The sequence below is a fragment of the Benincasa hispida genome, chromosome 1 (genome assembly GCF_009727055.1).
Source record: "Benincasa hispida cultivar B227 chromosome 1, ASM972705v1, whole genome shotgun sequence".
Lineage (NCBI taxonomy): Eukaryota > Viridiplantae > Streptophyta > Magnoliopsida > Cucurbitales > Cucurbitaceae > Benincasa > Benincasa hispida.
Window position 1 is genome coordinate 74,331,074 of NC_052349.1, and position 22,332 is coordinate 74,353,405.

At 36.3% G+C, this 22,332-nt stretch overlaps 1 long non-coding RNA gene and 1 pseudogene across 1 annotated transcript; one reads left to right on the plus strand and one right to left on the minus strand.

Annotated features, from left to right (window-relative positions):
- Positions 1-15,750, minus strand: part of LOC120079133 — a 48,793-nt pseudogene extending 33,043 nt beyond the window's left edge.
- Positions 15,751-20,107: 4,357 nt separating this feature from the next.
- LOC120070335 lies at positions 20,108-21,911 on the plus strand. Its single transcript, XR_005479855.1, has 4 exons — positions 20,108-20,397; positions 20,506-20,568; positions 21,207-21,369; positions 21,682-21,911. It is a non-coding gene; the product is annotated as an uncharacterized LOC120070335 (long non-coding RNA).
- The last annotated feature ends 421 nt before the right edge of the window (positions 21,912-22,332 follow it).

Consider the following 22,332-nt stretch of genomic DNA (forward strand, 5'->3'; position numbering starts at 1 on the left):
TATTATTATTTTAGTTTTAAAGATTTTGTTGGTTTTTTAAATAGATCTTTTTGAGGTTTTTTATATTAAAATCACACCAAAAATAAAACTAATTTTTTGGAAAAAAAATATCTCGTGGTTATAAAAAAAAAAACTATAACAATTTTGATATTGTTTTATATTTGAAATGGAAAATAGATCTTTTTTGAAAGGTAAAATAGATGCTTCATTTATAATTTTTAAAGTATAACATTAAATATATTTTTCTCCAAAAACCTTACAATTTTAATTTCACATTTGTATCTTCCTTTAATTTTCTCAAATCCTTTCTATATCTCCTCCTTATCTAATTTTCTTATGTCATCTAGATACTTCAATCTTTTCCATTTTTTCTCCATTATTCCTCACAATTGTGGTCGAAGATATTTATGAATATAATGAACTTTATTATGGTGGATCACTGTATCTAAAAATGTATCTAAATGGATTACAAATAGATTAAAAAGTAATTAAAAAAAATATAAGCCCGTTGCAATTAGACACAAATAAATTGAAAAACAAAAATTGAGTAAAACTAATTACATAATCTCTCTTCTTCCTCTTTTTTCATCTTCATGCAAAAAAAAAAAAAAAACAAAAACAAAAACAAAAACAAAAACCTAAACAAAATTAAATGAGTTAGTAAGATTTTTTATAAAATTAAAAATTAAAAATTAATTAAAATAGACTAACCATAAAGTAATAAAATAGGATTAGATTAGGAATGAGATAGAATTTAAATTTAAGAATTACAAAATTAGAATTAAAAGAATTAAATCAATTCTTATATGATATTCCTTAAATTTCTAACATCTCTCACCATATCCTTATATCTATGGAAAAAAAACTTTTATATAAAAAGCAAACCAATATCAACAAAATCGTCAACAATGTATCAAAATCTCTTTTGGTCTCGGGTTTCGATTATCATTCCAAATAAAATTTGTGACAATCTTAGAACAACAAATAGATGGTTAATTAGACTGTGAAACCCAATTTATTTATTCACAACTTTTCATTTAAATATAAATCTTATCTCATATATTCTATTTATTTTTTTGTTTCTTCCAATGGAATAACAACTTCAAGGCAAATATTTGACTTCAAAAACTTCCTCAAAACAATTTAGGGGTGATAAAATAAATAAAGAAAGAAAGAAAAATGATGATAATGGTACCTCTTCATTAACTTTGGTAAAACATTTTCATTTGGAGAACAAAAAAATTTTAGTCTCCATCATTTTTTTTTTCTTAAAGATTTTGCTTCTGAATTTTTTGTGGAATTTAAAATTTTGCAATGACAATGAATGCATTGGTCATCAATTTTTTTAATTTTATAGGTACAACATACACCTAGATATTCACCATGGAAGAGTTGTGTCTTATCATCATCAAACCCAAATAGTCATGTCCCTCTAATATCAACATACACATGAATTACTACATGGATTGAAGGTCCACCTAAACAATAGTTGTGTCCCTTTAACATCAAGAGACACATGAACTACTACATGAGTTGAAGAGCCACCTAAATAATTTGAAGAACTATTGAGGGCAAGAAGGGAATTATAAAAAATATGTAAGGAGAAAAAAGGAAGAAGAAAATTCTCCCCTATAGCCCATTTTAATATAATATAGATACATTATTTATTAAAATCTAGTTCCTTAAATTACTAATATTGAACTTAATTAATTATAAATGTGATGAAGACAATTAATTAAATATATTATTTGATTAATTTTAATTATAAATGATTTAATTTTCAAATATTTATAATTAAATTTATTATTGATTATTAATTAATTAATTTTTATCAATATATTGAATGATATTTGTTGTTTAATTAATTAATATATTAAAACTATATAAGATTGACATGCTTAATTTCATAAATTAAATACAAATATAATTTTTATTTATAAAATTTAATATAACATTGTTCATGCACAATCAAATATAATCATTTTATTTATTCTCATTTTATTCTCAAACATCTTATTCTCTGATATATTTTTATTCCCAAACATCTATAAAACCTTAAACTAAATGATCCTTATGCAGTCTTTAGGACCCAAAACATCAAGTGGTTGGATTGTACTATTACAGTTAACTCCATGTTTAGCGTTTCAATTATAATCATTAGTGTTTCCAATTATTATAATTTATAATCAATCATATTATTACCATTTCAAATCCCACTTTGTTAATGTGTTTACTATTTCTCACTCATCTTTTATTCCTCTCTTTCTTACAATGTTTACTATTTTCTATCAAAACCAAATAGTCTCTACACCCAGACACATGCTAATTATAATCTACAAATTGTTATAACCCACAAACTAAAATAACCCTACTATAGTAACTAACTTAGCACCCAAACACTCTTATAAGAATAGGAATTTAGTCTATCAAATTTTAATATCTAGTTTGGTCTGTCATTTTTTGTGTGGAAAAAATCGATTTACAACCACTTGTTGAATGAGAAATTTTGGACCAATCGCAAGTTGCCACTTCATTTACTAAATTAATGATGAAATTTCAAATCAGTAAATTTAGACCAATTAGGAGTTGACACTGACCTGAGTTGAAGTTGAAGACAAATTTTGGTAATGTCACATAGTGTCGACATAACCGTTGAATCGGGTAAGATTAATTTAGCCCAATCTGATATGATTATTTGAGTAAAAGTCCAGTTGAGTCCAAAATTGGGCTTAATGAGGCCTAAATACCAAAGTAGGCCCAAATCCAAATAACTGAGCCCAAGGGCTAGGCCCAAATCCACGGGTCCGCTAAACACATGGGTCAACCAGGGCCAAACCCATGGGCCAACTAAACCCATAGGCCAGCCAGCTCAAGCCCATGAAGCCCATCAAAGAATCCTATAAATAGAGGAACTCTTCCCATTTTAAAGGTCAGCATTTCTACCGTCAGAGAGCCCTAAGAGAATTTATCAATAAGCAGAAAACTCCCAAGACTCTTGAAGCTGCACTCCTAGAAAACAGAAGACCGTTGAAGACATAAACACTCTTCCAAGACTTCTACTCGTTCGATGCTTTTCTTCTTCAAGTCAAGCACATTCACCCAACCGAGAGAGAATCAGAGGATCAAGTACTAGAGATCGAACTATATCGCATCAAATCAACCTCAACATCAACACCAACTCAAGTTCAATTCCACGAAACAAGTTTCTCCGTAAGCCTCGTGTGAACAAATTGGCACGTCCAGTGGGACATCTTTACCTCTCATCTCTCTCAACATCCAAATAAGACAAATGACACCTAAAAAGATGGCATCCAGAGCTTCCTCCACAAACAGCTCTTGCATAGGACCTGTCACTCACGACTGCTGAAGAGAAGTCACGCTGGAGCAAGAGCAAAGCTCCCTCATGGCCCACAACATCTTGAGGCAAATGACGAAGTCCCCACAAGGCGGGGTTGTCATCAAGCAGAACCCCCTGTTTGAAAACTCTACTTCTACCTCCAGCAAGCCAAAAAGAGATTCAGAGCCATATGTGATTTCTGTCATGATGGCAGACGTGATGGCTGAGGCGGCCATGGCAAAAATGGAAAGGAAGATCAACTTTCTGATGAAAGTTGTCGAGGAGCGAGACCATGAGACCGTTGCCCTGAGAGAACAAATGCAGTCTCAAGAGGCTGTTGAATTAAGCCAAGCACCCACGGTCAAAGCAACTGACAAGGGGAAGACTGTGCTGTAAGAAAACCAGCTGCAACAATCAGCTTCGGTGGACTTTCTGTCGTCCAACAACTGTAAGACATGATCATGACCTCCATAAGGGCTCAATATGGAAGCCCAGCTCAGAATTCCTTCATGTATTCCAAGCCATACACCCAGAGGATCGACAACTTGAAAATGCCTGCAGGGTATCAACCCTCAAAGTTCCAACAATTCGACGGAAAGGGCAACCCAAAGCAACACATTACCCACTTTATAGAAACATGCGAGAATGCAGGAACAAGGGGAGATCTACTAGTCAACCAGTTTGTCAGAACCCTCAAAGGAAACGCTTTTGACTGGTACACAGAGTTAGAACCTGTGGTGATCGACAGTTGGGAGCAACTTAAAAGAGAATTCTTGAATCGCTTCTATAGCACTAGTCACACCATCAACATGATGGAGCTGACAAACGCCAAGCAACGGAAAGGGGAGCCGATCATCCACTACATCAACTGATGGAGAGCTCTAAGTCTGGACTGCAAAGATCGACTCACCGAATTATTTGCAGTGGAAATGTACACGTAGGGTATGCAATGGGAACTCCTCTATATCCTGCAGGGAATAAAGCCCCGTACCTTTGAAGAATTGGCGATTCGTGCCCACGACATGGAGCTAAGTATCGCAAATAAGGGAACAAGGGATTTCATGAGCCACGAACTGAAAAAAGACAAGAAGGAAATGAAGGGCGCCGAGAATATTTTGAAAGGCACCACAAAGAAATCAATGGTCATTAATATGGCCCCGTTGAAGTTTTCCTCGAAAGGGAAAAGAAGAAGATAGAAAAGAAAGACGAAGAAGACGAAAGACGTTGCCTAACCCTAAAGGAGCAGCAGGAAAAAGTCTACCTGTTCCCCGACTCTAACATTGTGGATATGCTTGAGAAACTACTGAAGAACCACCTTATCCAGCTACCAGAATGTAAACAACAGAAACAAGCCGGCAAAGCGGATGATCCCAATTACTGCAAGTATCACAGGGTCGTTAGCCACCCAGTTGAAAAATGTTTTGTACTAAAGGAATTGATCCTCAAGTTGGACCGTGAGAGAAAAATAGAGTTAGATCTAGACGAGGTGGTCCAAACAAATCATGTTGCAATGACGGTAACTCCAAGCGTGTCGGCACCAATCATATGTTATGAAGAAAGTAAAATTTTGGTCTAGTTTGGGACCTTCGAACTGATGGTAGTGCGGTTTCAGCAGGAGGTCAAAGCCACAGATCCTCAAAACAGAGGAGAGCATGCTGATAATGACATAACGAAGGCTAAATCCTTGTGGCACGCCATAAGAAGGAAAGATCAAACTCTACCCAAAAAGAGTCACGCTTTTATCGAAGTTACAGAAGAGGGAGCAAGGCACAAAAAAGAAAGTGTAGAAAGAAGGTTCGGAGGCCCAAGGCTGTTGACGAGGGAGACAAGGACGTTCCTCGTCTCAGGCGACATGTAACGTTGGTAAATTTCCTCCCAAAGAACTTATGCAATTAAGGTTCAAAAGAGATTCAGAGGCTGCTGCATGTCATGCTATCAGTACCGCGGAAGAAAAAGATGCCATCCTAGGCCCATTCTCTATTCAACATAGATGACCTGCTCTCACTCCTGCGAGAAGCTAAGACGACCCTTATTGAGGCATTGTTGGAATCCAATGCATCTCGCGCATCGACTTCCACAGTACGTGTGTATGCCTCGTGTTGTACATCTATAGGCTTCTCAGACGAAGATCTGCTGCTAGGATCCAAATTGTAGGGTTGAATCCTCATCGACAACGGATCCACCATTAATATAATGTCTAAGACGACTATGAAGCAGCTGGGCATACTCATGGAGAAGCTATCAAACAACAAATTAGTGATTTAGGGTTTCAATCAAGGCAGCCAAAGGGTGATAGGTATGATATGCTTACAACTCCTCATTAGCGATCTGAAGGCTGGCGTGTTATTTCATGTGATAGACTCAAAGACCACCTACAGGCTGCTGGGGTGCCCTTGGATTCACAAGAATGGTGTGATTACATCGATATTGCATCAGTGTCAAGTTCTACCAAGATAGGATTAAGAAGGTTAAAACAAACTCTAATTCGTATTCTGAGGCCGAATCTCACTTCACAGATGCAAAGTTTTACCTAAAGAGCAAGAATTCAGGTAAAACAATTCCAACAGAGACCTTACTGACAAAGAAATCAGATGGATCCCGGTCGAGGTCGCCAATAGACATAGGGAAAGGGACAGGTAGCAAGGTACAAGCCTTCAGTCCAAAAGAGAGTGGGACACCCCCCAAGGTTGGAAAGACACCCGTGGTGAGGGATGAAGAAGCCTCAAAACCTCCGATTCTGCGCTATGTCCCTTTGTCGAGACGAAAAAGGGGTGAGTCACCTTTTACGGAATGATCAAAAGGTTTGCAGGTCGGCGATATAGAAATTCTAAAGGAGAGTTTCGTCACACCTCTCATACTGATAACAAAGTAGGAAGTCCACAAGCCAGAGGGGAAAGTGATGGAGTTAAAGCTGCCTGAGAAGCGAACTAAAGACGAATTTGATCCCAAGGCTTACAAGTTGTTAGCGAAGGCAAGTTATGACTTCACAACTCACACTGAGTTCAAGAGTTTGAACATTTATGAGCAACCCGACTCTCGTTGACCCAAAAGAAGCTTTTGCAAGAGGGACACGCTATACCTATGTCGAGGGCGGGACTTAGATTTGAGTCATCAGAGCCAATCCGTATAATCAGAAAAGCGAAGGGGAAAGTGGCCAACAACAATCATATCACTGCAGAAGAAGTCGATGAGACAGGGGAAAAGGAGGGCAAAGATAAAAGAGTCTTAGCCTTCGACCGTATTAGACCGTCTGCTGCATACGCCTTGGTCTTCGAAAGGTTAAGCATGACAAAAGTAGAAAGGGGAAGCTCGCATACAATTCCCAGAGCTACTCGAATCTCAGTCTTTCGAAGATTGAATCTGTCGAATGAAGGAAATAAGGAAATCATCTGTTAACCGTCAGTGGTGGTGCACCGTCAGCCTTCGAAAGACTAGGTGCAGTTCCGAAGAAAAGTGAAGAAAAACCCCGCACTCCCATTTTTGATCGCCTAAAGCACGAGAGGGTTAAGGATCCCCTCGATGAACATGTCCCTAGTGAGACAAAGGGAAGGGAAAAGCCTGCACTGATGCCTCTGAAATGACTATAAGAAAGAGGGGGCCGATATCCTGAGCATTAATTTGGCGCCGTCTCGACCATAAAAACACTGAAGGGCCATCGAACAAGAAGCCGTCAAGAGAGGTAAGAAGTGATGGAGAAATCCATAATACCATCCTCTCATGCTTGAAGAGAAAGGCCTTCGTTACTTTAAACACAAGTGAGGGCTCGTTCAAAGTAAAGAGGCGCGACGTCGTTTTCACTAATCCTCATAATGGAAATTTAGAGTAGGAGGAAGGCGAAACTTCGTGCCACCACATCACCATCACCGAAGAATCCGAAGAAGGTATGACTGAGAAGGAAGTGGAGGACGCTCCGCAAGGTCTAGAGGATGGTGATCAATCCACAGTGGACGAGCTAAAATAGGTGAATCTGGGCATAGTAAAGGAGTCGCGTCTGACTTTCATCAGTGCATCCATCTCAGAAGGGGAAAAGGGTGAATACATGAGTTTGCTCACCAAATACAGGGATGTTTTCACCTGGTCATACAAAGAGATGTCGGGACTAGATCCGAAGGTAGCAGTCCACCATCTCGCGATCAAACAGGGGTGTCAACTCGTTAAGCTGGCTCAGCGACACTTTCGGTCGGAACTTATCTCCTATATTGAGGTTGAAGTCAATAAGTTGATTGAAGTCAGGTTCATCCACAAATTCAAATACCCAACGTGGATAGCCAACATTATCCCAGTTAGAAAAAAAAATGGATAGCTTCGTGTCTGCATAGACTTTCGCGACCTAAGCAGCACATGCCTGAAAGACGATTTTCCATTACCCATCACAAAGATCATGGTCGATGCAACAACAGAACATGAGGTCTTATCCTTCATGAACGGATCATTCGGGTATAATCAGATACGAATAGCCCTCGTGGACGAGGAAATACGACATTTCGAACCCCAAAAGAGATATATTGCTATAAGGTAATGCCCTTCGGGTTGAAGAAAGCTGGCGCTACTTATCAACGCGCCATGCAGAAGGTGTTTGACAATATATTGCACAAACACGTGGAATGCTATGTGGATGACCTTGTGGTTAAGACCAAACGATGACAGGACCACTTGAAAAATCTAAGAACCGTGTTCGATTGCCTGCAAAAGTACCTGTTAAAGATGAACCCCCTCAAATGCGCGTTTTGCGTAACTTCAGGAAATTTTCTGGGCTTCGTTGTAAGACATCGAGTGATAGAGGTAGATCAATCCAAGATCGATGCCATCCAAAAGATGCTAAGACCAAGGAATCTACATGAGTTGAGTAGTTTGCAAGGACGTTTGGCCTACATTCAGAGGTTTATTTATAACCTAGCAGGGCGGTGTCAACCCTTTCAGAAACTGATGAGAAAGAGAGAGAAATTTGAATAGGATGAGGCCTGTCAGAATGCTTTTGATAGCATAAAGTGGTATCTGATCAGCCCTCTTGTCTTAGGAGCCTCTATAGCGGGCAAGCAATTGATACTGTACATCGCAGTGCAAGAAAGATCGTTGGGGGCATTGTTGGCACCAAAAGGAGAGAAGGGAAAAGAACGTGCTATTTATTATTTAAGTATAACCCTAAACAGAGCTGAGATCAACTATTCTCCTATTGAGAAGACATGCCTTGCACTCTTCTTTTCAATAGATAAGTTGAGGCATTACATAAGCCTTCACAGTCCACTTAATTGTGAAAGTCGATCCCATCAAATACATCTTGTCCAGGCCATTCATCTCGGTGCGTTTAGCCAAGTGGGAAATCATGCTTCAACAGTACGACATTGTTTATGTACCACAAAGGGCAGTTAAAGAGCAGACATTGGCCGAATTTTTGGCAGATCACTCAGTTCCATCATATTAGAAGTTAAGTGAAGACTTGCCCGACGATGAAGTTCTTTTCACAGAAACCTCAGAGTTGTGGATCATGTTCTTTGACGGTGCAACACGAAGAAGTGGTGTGAGGGCAGGTATCGTCCTTATTTTTCCAGAAAAGCACATGCTGCCTTATAGCTTCACACTTGCCGAGTTATGTTCGAACAACGTCACCGAATACCAAGCCTTGATAGTTGGTCTTCAAATGACCTTGGAGATTGGAATAGCTTGTATAGAGATTTTCAGTTAATCAAAGTTGATAATCAATTAACTCTTATGCCAGTACGAGGTGAAGCATGACGACTTGAAACCTTACTTCACTTACGCTCGGCAGTTGATGGAAAATTTTTAAAGTGTGACGTTGGAGCATGTCTCAAAGACAGAGAATAAGAAAGTGGATGCCTTGGCAAACCTAATTACTGTCTTAACGGTCCTGGATAATGTGCCTCTTAATATATCACTATGTCAGAGATGGCTTGTACCTCCGATCGGGACTGCATGTGAGGAAATGAATGCGATATTAATCTACCTAACCGACGAGAAAGACTTGCAGCAGTCCATCATAGATTACCTTGAGCATGGAAAGCTCTTGAACAACCCCCGTCATAAAACCGAGGTTCGAAAGAGGGTCGTGCATTTTATTTACTACAAAGGGGTCCTCTACTGTCGATCCCTTGAAGGACTTTTCCTTCGATGCCTCAGTAAAGAGGAGTTAGCAAAGACTCTGGAGGAAGCACACTCAGGCATATGCGGCGCACATCAAGTTTGACCAAAGCTACAATTCCAGCTGAAAAGAATGGGTTACTATTAGTCAGGGATGATCTAGGACTTGATGGAATATGCAAAGAAGTGTGAAGCCTGTCAATATCACATGAATTTCATTCATCAACTGCCGAGCCTCTACATCCAACTATATTCTTGTGGCCTTTCGACGCATGGGGGCTTGATCTGGTCGGCCCTATAACACCTAAGTCATCAGCAGCGCACTTCTATATCCTCGCAGCCACTGATTACTTTTCAAGATGGGCTGAGGCTGTCGCTCTAAGGGAAGCTAAGAAAGAAAATGTGTTGGGAAAGGCATTTAACAAGACATTGTCCAACCTGCTGAAGAAAATTATTTCCAAGTTGAAGAGAGATTTGCAGGAGAAGATCGATGAAGCGTTGTAGGCTTATCGCACCACTCACCATACCCGTACAGAAGTCACCCGGTACTATCTCGTTTATGGGGTAGAAGTTGTCCTTCCTTTGGAAAGTGAAATTCCATCGCTAAGAATGGCGGTGCAAGAAGGGCTGACTACAAAGGAAAATGGCAAACTGCGGCTCCAAGAGTTGGAAGCACTGGATGAAAAACAATTGGAAGCACAACAAGCATTGGAATTTTACCAAGCGTGAATGTCTAAAGCCTTCGATAAACATGTAAAGCCTCGGTCTTTTTTCAAGTTGGTAATCTAGTGCTTGCCATAAGAAGACCAATTATCACGATAAGACAAGGGAATAAGCTTACACCTAAATGAGATAGGCTCTACGATAAGACCAACGAGAAAACTGGAGAGAGCAAGAGTGGAGAGAAAAGTTAAAGCTGGAGAGAGCGAGATTGGAGAGAGCAAGACCAGCGAGATTGCTAGAGAAAGCGAGAGTGAAGAGAGCGAGACTAGCGAGAAAGTGGGAGAGAGTGACACTACCGAGAGTGGAGAGAGCGATACTGCCGAGAGCGGAAAGAGCGAGAACGCCTATGCTAGCCTTGCTTTATCCGATTCGAACGTCAGCCATGCCTCGCCTATGCATTGAACGGCCGGGCAAGCCTTTGGGCGATGTATTTGGACGTGTTGGGGTGGATTATGCATTTAAAAACCCTAATTTGAATACAAATAAAGCTTGAAGACGTAAGGGAAAACGTCAATTAAAATCTAGGTGTCCGATTAAGAGAAATTCTTAAACCCTAAGAAATTGTTTTGGATGCGTTTGGGAAGAACACATTAAACCAAGGTGAAGTCAACTTACGTTAATAAAGGGAGGATTAAACATTTGGCCATGCAGCCAAGTAGGTGCTGTCAATACCACGAGCAATTTGAACGCCTATAAATAGGGAGTTGGAATTTCATTTTCCAATCACACAAAAATCATAAATTTAGTAGAGAAAGTAGAGGGCAGTAAAGGTTCAGAGGAATGTGTCAACTTTGGATGAGAAGATCTTCCAATCTACTCGTGCATTTGGAGTGATTCTAAATCCATTTGAAAGCTCTAGAAGTCTAGTTTTCAGAGTAGGGCTGCCAGAGGAAAAAGCTCAAAGGAACTGGGCTGGAGGTTAAGAAGAAGGCAGAAGGGTCAGACTGTCGGATCAGTCTGAGCCAGTCTTGAAGATTTTGAGATTCCGGCCAAACCACGAAGAATTCTGAGCTGAAAGTTTAGGGTAAGATTTCTAAGACATTTTAGAATAATTTTGTATAATGAAGTATTTCCAAATAAGATTTAAAACTATAAGTAATCTAAGTTGCAATTTGAATTTGGATTCTAGGGATGAAAAAGGGACCCGAGGAGCTACTAGAGTTCGAGGTGAGTGGCTAAAATGTTTTCGAACTAAAAAGTTTTTAAACTATTTGAATACAAACGTTTTATAGAAAGCATATTTGCGAAAATGATTCTCATGCCTACTAGTTTTATAAAGTGGTTTCCAAGCAAGTTTGTATTGTGATTTGAACGCATGCATATTGTTGAAAAACTATTTACATATATTGATTTTATCCAGCATGCGTTATCATCTTTAAAGCCATGTTGTATATGTGTTATACTGTACATGCTTTAAAGAGAAAACTTGTTTATAAATAGTTTTGGTAAAATGCGATGAGGAAGTAGAAGGAGAAGGGATCCACCCAAGTAGATACTGAAGTACAAGGATAAGGTATCTATTGGTACTGAAGTACATTTGAGAAGGTACCAAGCCAACGGGATACTGAAGTACGTTGGAGAAGGTATCCTAGTAGCTTGATACTGAAGTACAAGGAGAAGGTATCTGAGCAGTAGTACCTAAGTTGTGAAGGTACTTAGTGTGGCCACAGGTGAATAAAGTCAAAGATTGAGCAAAAGGGTTCTCTCTGGACTAGTAGTTTGTGTTGGGATTATTTTACCAGCTATACAGTACTTTGATTTGAGAAATGTCTCTACTGTTTTATGTTTAAAATAGTTTTATATACATTACGTTTGGAAAATATTTATGCTGCAAAAGTTTATATTTCAGATAAAACTATTTTATGAAATTATGCATGAGAATTTACTATGTTTTCTCGATCACTCACTGGGCGTAAGCTCACCCCGTTTTCAAATGTTTTTGTTTTTTCCCTCCACAGGTAGCGGTCAAATCCTTTGAAGACAGCTCAGTATCTGCTCTGCCACTAAAGGACCAAAAGACTTGTAACCATTTGCTAGGTGGTTACTGTTAATATTGTACACATGTTACTATTGTTCATATAAGGACTAGGGTTTGTGGGTTTTGGGACTTGTAAATCTAATGTTGTAAATACTCTAAACATATTAAGTTTCTAAGTTAATAAAATTGTGGGCCTACAGCCATCCCGTTGTATATAATTTGTATTTGGTATCAGAGTTATTCCGCAAGAGTTTTTAGGCAGTAAGTGTCAACCTAAGGTTGATAGCTGCTGCAGTCACGCCCTTCTCTAGGCTAAGAGGATGATCTGGGGTGGGGTGTGACATTCTTTCTTAAAACTAAAATCTTAAGTTTTCATCTCCAAATTAAATTAAATTGGGGTGAAATTTGAATTTTTATTTTAATCTCAAAATTTCTGAATTTTATCCCTAAAATCAAATTAAACAAAGCTCAAGATTTGTCGCAAATTTGGCCATATTCCAAATTTTATCCCAAAATCGAGTTAAATTTATGTACTAAACTCGTAATTTGACTAACACGTCAATTGAGGTCAAATTCAAGAACAGATATATTTGGATTTTGATTCAAACTTTATATTTTTTGAGATTCATCCACCCATATATGTGCATAAATGAGAAATTTTGGATCAATCGCAAGCTGCCACGTCATTTACTAAATTAATGATGAAATTCCAAATCAGTAAATTTAGACCAATTAGTAGTTGACACATGTCCCAAGTTGAAGTTGAAGACAAATTTTGGTAATGTTACATGGTATCGTCATGACCGTTGAATCGAGTAAGATTAAGTTAGCCCAATCTGATATGATTATTTGGGTAAAAGTCCATTTGAGCCCAAAATTGGGCTTAATGAAGCCTAAATACCAAAGTAGGCCCAAGGGCTAGGCCCAAATCCACGAGCCCACTAAACCCATGGGTCAACTAGGCCCAAATCCATGGGCCAGCCAGCCCAAACCCATGAAGCCCATCAAAGAGTCCTATAAATAAAGGAACTCTTCCCATTTCAAGGGTCATCAATTCTACAGTCAAAGAGCCTAGAGAGAATTCATCAACAAACAGAAGACTCCCAAGACTCTTTAAGTTGCACTCCTAGAAAATAGAAGACCCTTGAAGACATAAACACTCTTCCAAGACTTTTACTTCAAGAACATTCGATGCTTTTCTTCTTCAAGTCAAGCACATTCACCCAACCGAGAGAGAATTAGAGGATCGAGTATACTAGAGATTGAACCACCATCGCATCAAATTAACCTCAACATCAACACCAACTCAAGTTCAATTCCACAAAACAAGTTTCTCCGGAAGCCTTGTGTGAACACTCTAAACTTTGGAAGTTGTATCAATTTAAACCATAAACTAATAACTGTATCAATTCAAACCCTAAACTTCCATAACTATATCAATTAACACCATACTTCAAACTTAGTTAAAAAAGAATCATGTGAAACATATAATTATTTTAATTAAACTTCTAAATTTATTTTAAGTGAATCAACTCAAATTTTTTATCAAGGCAATATTTGAAAATCATTCATGCATTCAATTTTTACATGTGTATAGACTTCTTCAAAAATCAAATTAATAGAATGATTGATTATAGTTGATGCTTGGACAATTTTTAAATAATATCTTAATTGAGAGTCTAAATTGATTCACTTATAAGATTTTAAAGATTTAATTGATAAAATTCCCTGCCACACACAATATTTATCTAAACATATAATGTAATGAATAATGTAAGTTAATGCATATTATGAAAGTTTTAAGGTGTAGATTGATCCCTTATCATTTTAATAGATGTTCACGTTAACTTATTAGTATGAATATTGAAGCCATTTTGTCGGTTTGTCAATCAATAAAATAGTGATAAGAATTAAAATAGTTTTTTTTCTATAAAAGGAAAAACAATTAAAGACTAAAATAATCTTTAAGTAGTCGTTTAAGGACTAAGAATATATTTGGAATTTTAGAAGTTAAAATTGATATTTTTAAAAAGTAGAATAATCATATATTAAGGGACTAAGTGAACCTATTTAAAAGTGCAAAGATGAAAATAAACATTTAAAAAATTTAGATACCAAAATATTTAAAAGTTAAAAAGGCCAAAATGGGATTTAAATCTATCAAAACCAATGCATGACATATGCTATAAACTTAATTAAAATGACTGTGTCAATATTGTAACGAAAATATGTGTTCATGTATACCTAGATCAAATTAAGATTTCTAAATTAATAATTTTATAAATCTAAACCATCTATCTCACGTTGTGTTTGGATAAAAATTAAGTGAGACTTACAATTTTATCAATTAAACCTCTAAACTTTTATAAGTATATTGATTCTAATTATGTCCATTTTGTTTATCCTAACATTTAAAGAAGTCTATACATGTGTAAATATTGGATCCATTAACGATTTTCAAATATAAACCAAATAAAAAGTTTTACAATTGATTCACTTATAACAATTTAGAAGATTAATTATAAAAAAAATAAATAAATGTCTTGCACGAGAACACTAGTGAAATATTAGATTTAAATTGAAACGATTGTTATATGTGTGTATATATATATATATATATATAGGAAAAAAGACTAGAAAAAATTGCTATTTCCTACCTAATTTTTTTTTTCATCTTTCCAGATTTTAAGTGAAGAGCCCCACATAATAAAAATATTGTCCCTTGTTTAGGTGTCTTCAATTTTACTTTTACCTAACACAACTTTTCAAATCCAACTTTAATAGAAATTGCCAAAAACATGGAGACAAACAAAATGTAAAATTGAATTCGGGTTTGAAAAGTTGTGTTAGGTAAAAATAAAAAATTGAAGACATTCAAATGAGAGGCAAACGATGTTTTCATTACATAGGGCCTCCAGAAAAAGTAAGAGAGTGGTTAGAAAAAGAGGTAAAGGTAAAAAATTGAAGACAAACGATGTTTTCATTATATAGGCCCTCCATTTAAAAATTGAAAAAGTAAGAGAGTTTGCAGTCGTGTAACCCGACCAGCACCACAAGTTTTTTAAATTTGTGAGTTAAAGAAAAATAGTATAGGTTGCATCTAATCCTTCAAAATGTTGTTAGTTTTGAAGATAAAACTTTTTTAGGTTTAAAATAACGATTTTCCCAAAGGTTATTACTTTCATCTCATCTGTCTCAATGTTCCAAACCTCGTCGGATGCAAAGAAGGCTTTGGGATTCCTTTCTATGACGTCATGCTTTCTACAAAATGACAAACTTGGCTGCCTCCATAAAAGCGAATAATATTATAGTGGACCCACCGTCGTTAGACATATAGACGGAGACCTTACTTGTAGAGTAGTCGTAGGCCAGGACAAACAAGGTCGTGTTGACGATGTTCATCGGAGGCTCCTTGTACGGATCCAATGTGCAAATAAACACATCAATAGTTGGAAAATTTGAGTCTTTCTTTAGTAACTCTTTCAAGTTTTATGGGAACTCACAATGGTGAATCGACTTCATCCAAAAGGATTGAGGGTTGCAAATTCGCCTGTCCGTTATATGGGTTTAACAAAAATCCTAATTATGGTAGTTGACGGAGATGTTGAGGATCCATTGTCTTATAAGAAGGCAATGGAAAATGTTAACAAAGATAAGCGGATCAAAGCTATGGATCTCGAAATGGAGTCTATGTACTTCAATTCTATTTGGGATCTTGTAGATCAACCTGATGGGGTAAAACCTATATGCTGCGAATGGATCTACAAGAGAAAATGAAGTGTTGATGGGAAGGTGCAAAAGGCTAGACTTATGGAAATGGATTATACCCAAGTTGAGGGAGTCGACTATGAAGAGACTTTCTCATCTATTGCCATGTTAAAGTCTATATAAATCTCCCTGTCTATTGCCTCATATTATGACTATGAGATCTAGCAAATGGACGTAAAGATTGCTTTTCTGAATGGCAATCTTGAGGAGACCATTTATATGAAGTAATTTGAGGGATTCATAACCCAAGGTCAAGAGCAAAAGGTTTGCAAACTTAATCGGTCCATCTATGGATTGAAGCAAGCTTCTGGATCTTAGAATATAAGATTTGATACTACGATCAAATCTTATAACTTTGATCAAAATGTTGATAAGCTTTATATTTACAAGAGAATCATCAACAGTTCAGTAGCTTTTCTAGTGTTATATATAGATGATATCCTACTCATTGGGAATGATGTAGGTCTACTAACTGAAATTAAAATTGGCTAGCGACCCAATTTCAAATGAAAGATTTAGGAGAGATGCAATTTGTTTTGGGCATTCAGATCTTTAGAGATTGAAAGAACAAAATGCTAGCCTTATCTCAGACATCGTACATTGACAAGATGCTTGTCAAATTTTTTATGTAGAACTCCATTAGAGGTTTACTACCTTTTAGGCATGGAGTTGTATTGTCTGAGGAATAGTGTTCTAAGATACTTAAAAAAGTTGAGAAAATGAGATGGATCCCTTATGCATCAGCTATTGGCAGCCTGATGTATGTGATGTTATGTACGAGACCTGACATTAGCTATGCGGTGGGGAGAGTTAGTAGATATCGGTCTAATCTAGGATTTAATCATTGGACGCTGTTAAGAATATCCTCAAGTATCTACAGAGAATGAGGGATTACATGCTTGTGTATGGTTCTAAGGATTTGATCCTTACAGAATACATGGATTCTGATTTTCTGACTAGTAAGGATTCTATTAAATCCACATTAAGATCAATGTTCACTCTTGACGGAGGAATAGTAGTCTGAAGGAGCATCAAGTAGGGGTGCGTTTCTGACTCCACTATGGAAGCTGAGTACATAGCAGCTTGTGAAGCTGCTAAGAAAGTTGTGTGGCTCAGGAAATTCTTGACTGAATTGGAAGTAGTTCCAGACATGTCAAAGCCCATCACCTTTTATTGTGATAATAGTGGTGTTGTAGCTAATTTTCGAGAGCCTCGAAGTCATAAGAGTGAGAAACACAGAGAGCGAAAATATAATCTCATCTAATAGATTGTGCATCGAGGGAACATAAGCGGGAACGTAAGTGTCATGCAAATAACTTCGGAGCACAACATTGTTGATCCATTTACAAATGCCCTTATGGCTAAAGTATTGAAGGTCACATGCAGAGTATGGGTCGATGAGACAGGCCACATCTAGTCTAAGGCAAGTTGGATATTTTGTATTGGGCGCGTGTTATTCCCTAGTTTATTGCTTTATGTACTTGTATATTAGTATGACTTGTATATATTTTATACCCACTAGCTTTAGGACAAGTAAGAGATTGTTGGGGTTGATGCCTTAAATATCGTAGGGTCCTGTAGTTAGTAATTGTATTGTACAAACGATATATTTATTTAATAAAATATAAGATGTTTTATTTAACATCCAAGGCTATCATTTGTAGCTTAAACATGTATGTAGAGACATATAGATGGATCATGTTTAAGTGATAACCTAAATGGTCTATAGTAGATGGATAAGGATGAATACCTTATCCTGGTGACATTTGAGTATGACCCACTTTGCAGATGTTACAATTGTTGTAAAATGTTATAAATGATCTGATCTTGATCATTCATATGGAGACATGTAAATGGGAGTCTTCTATACAAAGAATGTTGTATAAGACTGGATAACGAATGACTAGTCTCATTATATAACACCTTTCATAATATAGACATATATTTCACCAGGATGACCATGGGTCACATGACCTGAATCCTGAGTGAGTTGTGAACTCTTGCTTATGAAAGCGGTCCTTTGATTTGTATGGGTGAGGATAGCCAGATCGCCGACTCAATAAGCCTATCATTTTGGGGATTCGTCTGATTGGGGAGCTGGGAACACAATTACACAAGATGAAATTCACTCATTCCCCGATGTCGGGGAAAGTAGATAAATTGCTCCCTTGAGGGTTGATTCCGGGGCTTGAATAGCGCCACACCCTCTCCTAGCCAAAGAGGGGTTTGGTCATAGTTTGACTATGACTTATTGTTCATTAGAGGAATTAGTGGTACTTAAGGAGTTAGATGTAACTATAAGGGCAAAACAGTAATTTTGGTCCAGTTGTACTTACGAGCAATTTGTGAATGGTCATTGGACTGTTGACTGGTTATATCCAATAGACACAAAAATATATCTATAGTGTGAAGAATGCAGTTATCGATCCTTAATGGATTGCCCGACAGTAAATGGATGTTGAATAATTTAATTAAAGAAGTTTAATTAATTATCCAAGTACTACTGAAACTTCAATCTACAGGTCCATGAGGTCTCCTCTGTAGCTCAACAGAGATTTAATGAGAATTAATTTTGATTAATTCGAATTGTTCAAATTAATTGAGGGAGTTAATTATATGTGATATAATTAATTTTTTACTTAATTATATATGACATAATTACTATAATGTATTTGATACATTATTTGAGAGAAAATAAATATTTGAATTTGATTCAAATATATTATGTGAATTGGATTTATATAATTAAGTTTAGTATAAATATGACTTATATTAACTATCAGACATTGTTGAGAGAATGAAGACTATAGGTTCTATTGTATTTGAAATGAAGACTATAAGTTATATTGTATTTAATACAATATTAAACTATAAGTTATATGTTATATTTGATATAACATATAGTTTAATATATATATTATATGATAAGGTAGTTATCATGTAAATATTTATTAAATGGTTTTTGAAATAAGTTTTTATTTATTTTGAAAATATTTTCGGGAAACTCCCTCCCCCTGTTTCTCTCTATTAAGGCATGTGTGTGGTGGTGTGGAGGTTGTGCTCTTCCAATTCCAAAAAGACAAAAGTGTTTCCTTTGAAAAACACAATTTTCCTTTCAATCACTTTCTCTCTTCCAAAAATCTAAGAGCCCACAACTCCTTAATGATTCTCATCCCAAAAGAGAATACAAGAGGTTCTTATTGTAGTGATGTTTATTTGGATCACTTTTCCATTCGTGATTGTTTGTGACAAAACCAAAGAAAGAAATTGGTTTTTAAGAAGAAAGGTTCTTTAAGGGTAAGTCTTTTCTCACCCTAATTCTCTCTTTTCCATTTATCGCATGTTGTAAATTTGTGGCTATGCATAATATTTGTATTCTATAATTTTGATTTTGTGAAAATAAAACTTGGACCGATCTCCACGAATCCGCTCAAGGACCTTCAAAGGTTCCTACAATATATTATCTAGACAATAAGAGTAGGCTATCACTCTAAATATTATTCATGAATACTTCATGAATTGATAATAATTCCTTTTGAGAAGATTTTCCAAATAAAAGATAAAATTACACTATCATTATGTGTTGATGATATTTTTCAAAGTAACATATTTATCAAACCCTTTGACTTATATCGGTAATTAAAAAAATTAAAACCTTGAAAGAAAATGACGTAACTTTGAATTATATAAAACATGTTAATTCACTGATATGATCTATTATTCATTCTTATTCCGCATGAAAATTTAAAGAATGAACCCAATTAATATGAATCACATTTATATTAATTCAAAATTTCTATTGCTATGATATTCCAACGAGTCAAAATAAAAGACACAAAAGGGTGGTCGTTCATTCCTTCATTAGATTGAGACATTCTCAACCAATTGTTCACTACTACAAAAAATACAATACTTGATGCTTGTATCTTTTAATTAGTTGATATTTTTATATAAAAATGTCAAGTAAATATATAATTTTGATAAAAAAAAAAAAAAAAAAAAACGTTAAAGAATAACGAAAAAGAAGTGGAGATTGACGGAAATTTTCGATTTTTTTCACCCTGTCAAGTAATTCGATAATTTTAAAACATCAAGAAGTTTCCTAATTGATTGACACTTAATAAACATCAAGATAGAGTCTTTTTAGGTTTCATTATATATAAAAAGAAATGAAAAATTGGGAAAGTAAGCCGCTATTCGCGTGTTTTACCGCCAAATACGCATGCGTCCAAGGTCTATTCAACTTCTCGCACCAGTCGCGCCTCCGATTAACTGTGCCTTCGTCGGTTGTGCCTCCAATCAACGGTGCCTCTATCAGTCTCTCACATCGGTCACGTCGCACGTCTCTCACGCCGGTCACTCACTTCGTCGCACGGCTCTCTCTCTTTAGCACCGTCACGCCATTCAAACGTGCACGTCCAGACTCACCTAGTTCTGTCACGCCGCTGCCACTCGTCAACCTCTACCGTAGCTCCTCTATCGTTCCAAGTCACACGTCGGTCTCTCATTTTGTGTTTCTGGTGTCTTTTTTTTGTATTTTGGTGAAGTACTATAGGTTTTTCGTTATTATATCTTTATTAATCCATTTCATTAAATCTTCCAGCTGATGCATTTCTGTTTCTATCAATGCTGGGGGTTACACTTCAGTGAGCTTGTTCAGACCGGGGTGAGTTTTTGGTTTTAGATCATTGTTGCGATTTTAGTTTGGAAGAGCATGTGGGGTTGTTGTTGGGATTTGGATATGATATTTGATTTACATTTGTTTGAATTTTGAATTGATTGTGATGTATTTGCTGAATGTTTGCAATTATGGATTAGCCTTTTTTTTTTTTTTTTGTCTGTCTTTTGCTTTGTCTCTAACAGGGTTCGAATTTGTTTTTACTATGACTTGACCTAGAAGTTGATTTTTCTGTGATCTTTATAATATCGGGTGTTTTGGTTTTTTTTTTTTTTTTTTCCTCCCTTCACCGAGAATTTGTAAATTCATACGTAGAGAGGCGGATTTTGATGTTTGCAATTGATCATCATGCTACCATTGGTTTGAGTTCCTTGTATTTTCACTCAGGAATTCTTCAAAGACACAAATGCTTGTGAAAAATTTATTGAGAAGATTTCACGTCTTTTTCATCTTTCACATTGTGTTTTAACTGTTTGTTCTATTGTAAGTTGTGATATTGAATTTTTTGCTCTTTTTTTTTTCTTATGAACTTCCCTCTAGGAATTTTAAGTTCTAGTAAATGTAAGAGGCATACCCTTTGCTCTACTAATTAACAATGCCATCTGTTTTGTTTTTCAACAATTTAGACATCTGTACTGCCACTTGTCCTGATACTGGAATGCGACAATTGGGACTTCACATTTTATGCAAATGAATAACTGGGCTTTGTTGTACTTTACGAACTAAATTTGCTCAGAATGTGTAAATGATCACTCCTTTTACTGGCCTCTGGCGTGCGGATCAAACTAGGTGGGTTTCAATCTCCCTTTGAGCTAAACTCCATTGTTTCTTCAATTTGTAGGATTAGACGTGATTTTGTTGGTTGAAATATGGACAATGATTTGAATATGTTGTCAATATTTTATCTATATTGGTCAATGATAACGTGAAACAAGAATGAAATTTCATATTAATAGTTACTACCTACATGGCCACTTAATCACCTTTATATGTGAGCCTAAGACTTTTAGGATAGAATTCTTTGGCCAACTTTCGGTAGATGCTTAGAATGCCTTTTTAGTTAAACCCAAATTCCTTCTTTGCACTTGCAACATGAAATAGGTGGAAGAAAGGAGGATGTTCAAGTATCAATCTTAAGGAAAACAAGAATTCACCCGGTTTTTGTATTGCAAGGTAAATACTGGTAAGTTTCCATTCTTCACAAATTCTGAATCGACCATATTTTCTTGTCGTCTGATCTGACTCCCTACATGAAGTTAAAGGCCATATTTTTCACCAATGGTTTTACAAAAAAAATTGATGTTTTCTTTTTCGGTTATGTCGATTTTGGAGCCAACCAAGAACCAAATCAAACCAATGATTTTAAAAAGAATGGATCCGAACCAATGTCCAATAAAGAACCAAATCAATGGATTTGTTTGCTGGATGTGAAGATATAATTTCTGATTGTGTGTTTGTTGTAAACTTGTAGTACTTTTTAAATTTTGATATTTACGCAACAGATTATGAGGGTATTCTTTCTGTTTGGGATCTTAGTTTGAGACAAAGAAATGATAAATTTTTGTTGTATTGTATGAGTTGGAGAATCATCTCTTACTTAGGCGTCTGTCTGTTCTCAACTAGTTTGGAACCAAATCCTACTTTCTTTAATTTGCCAAATTGCTCTCCTCCATGATTGAACGTCATAAGATTGCTTTTGGTGCCCACTCGTTTATCAAGGAGATAAAAGTTTTGTGGTTACAGTTCATTAGA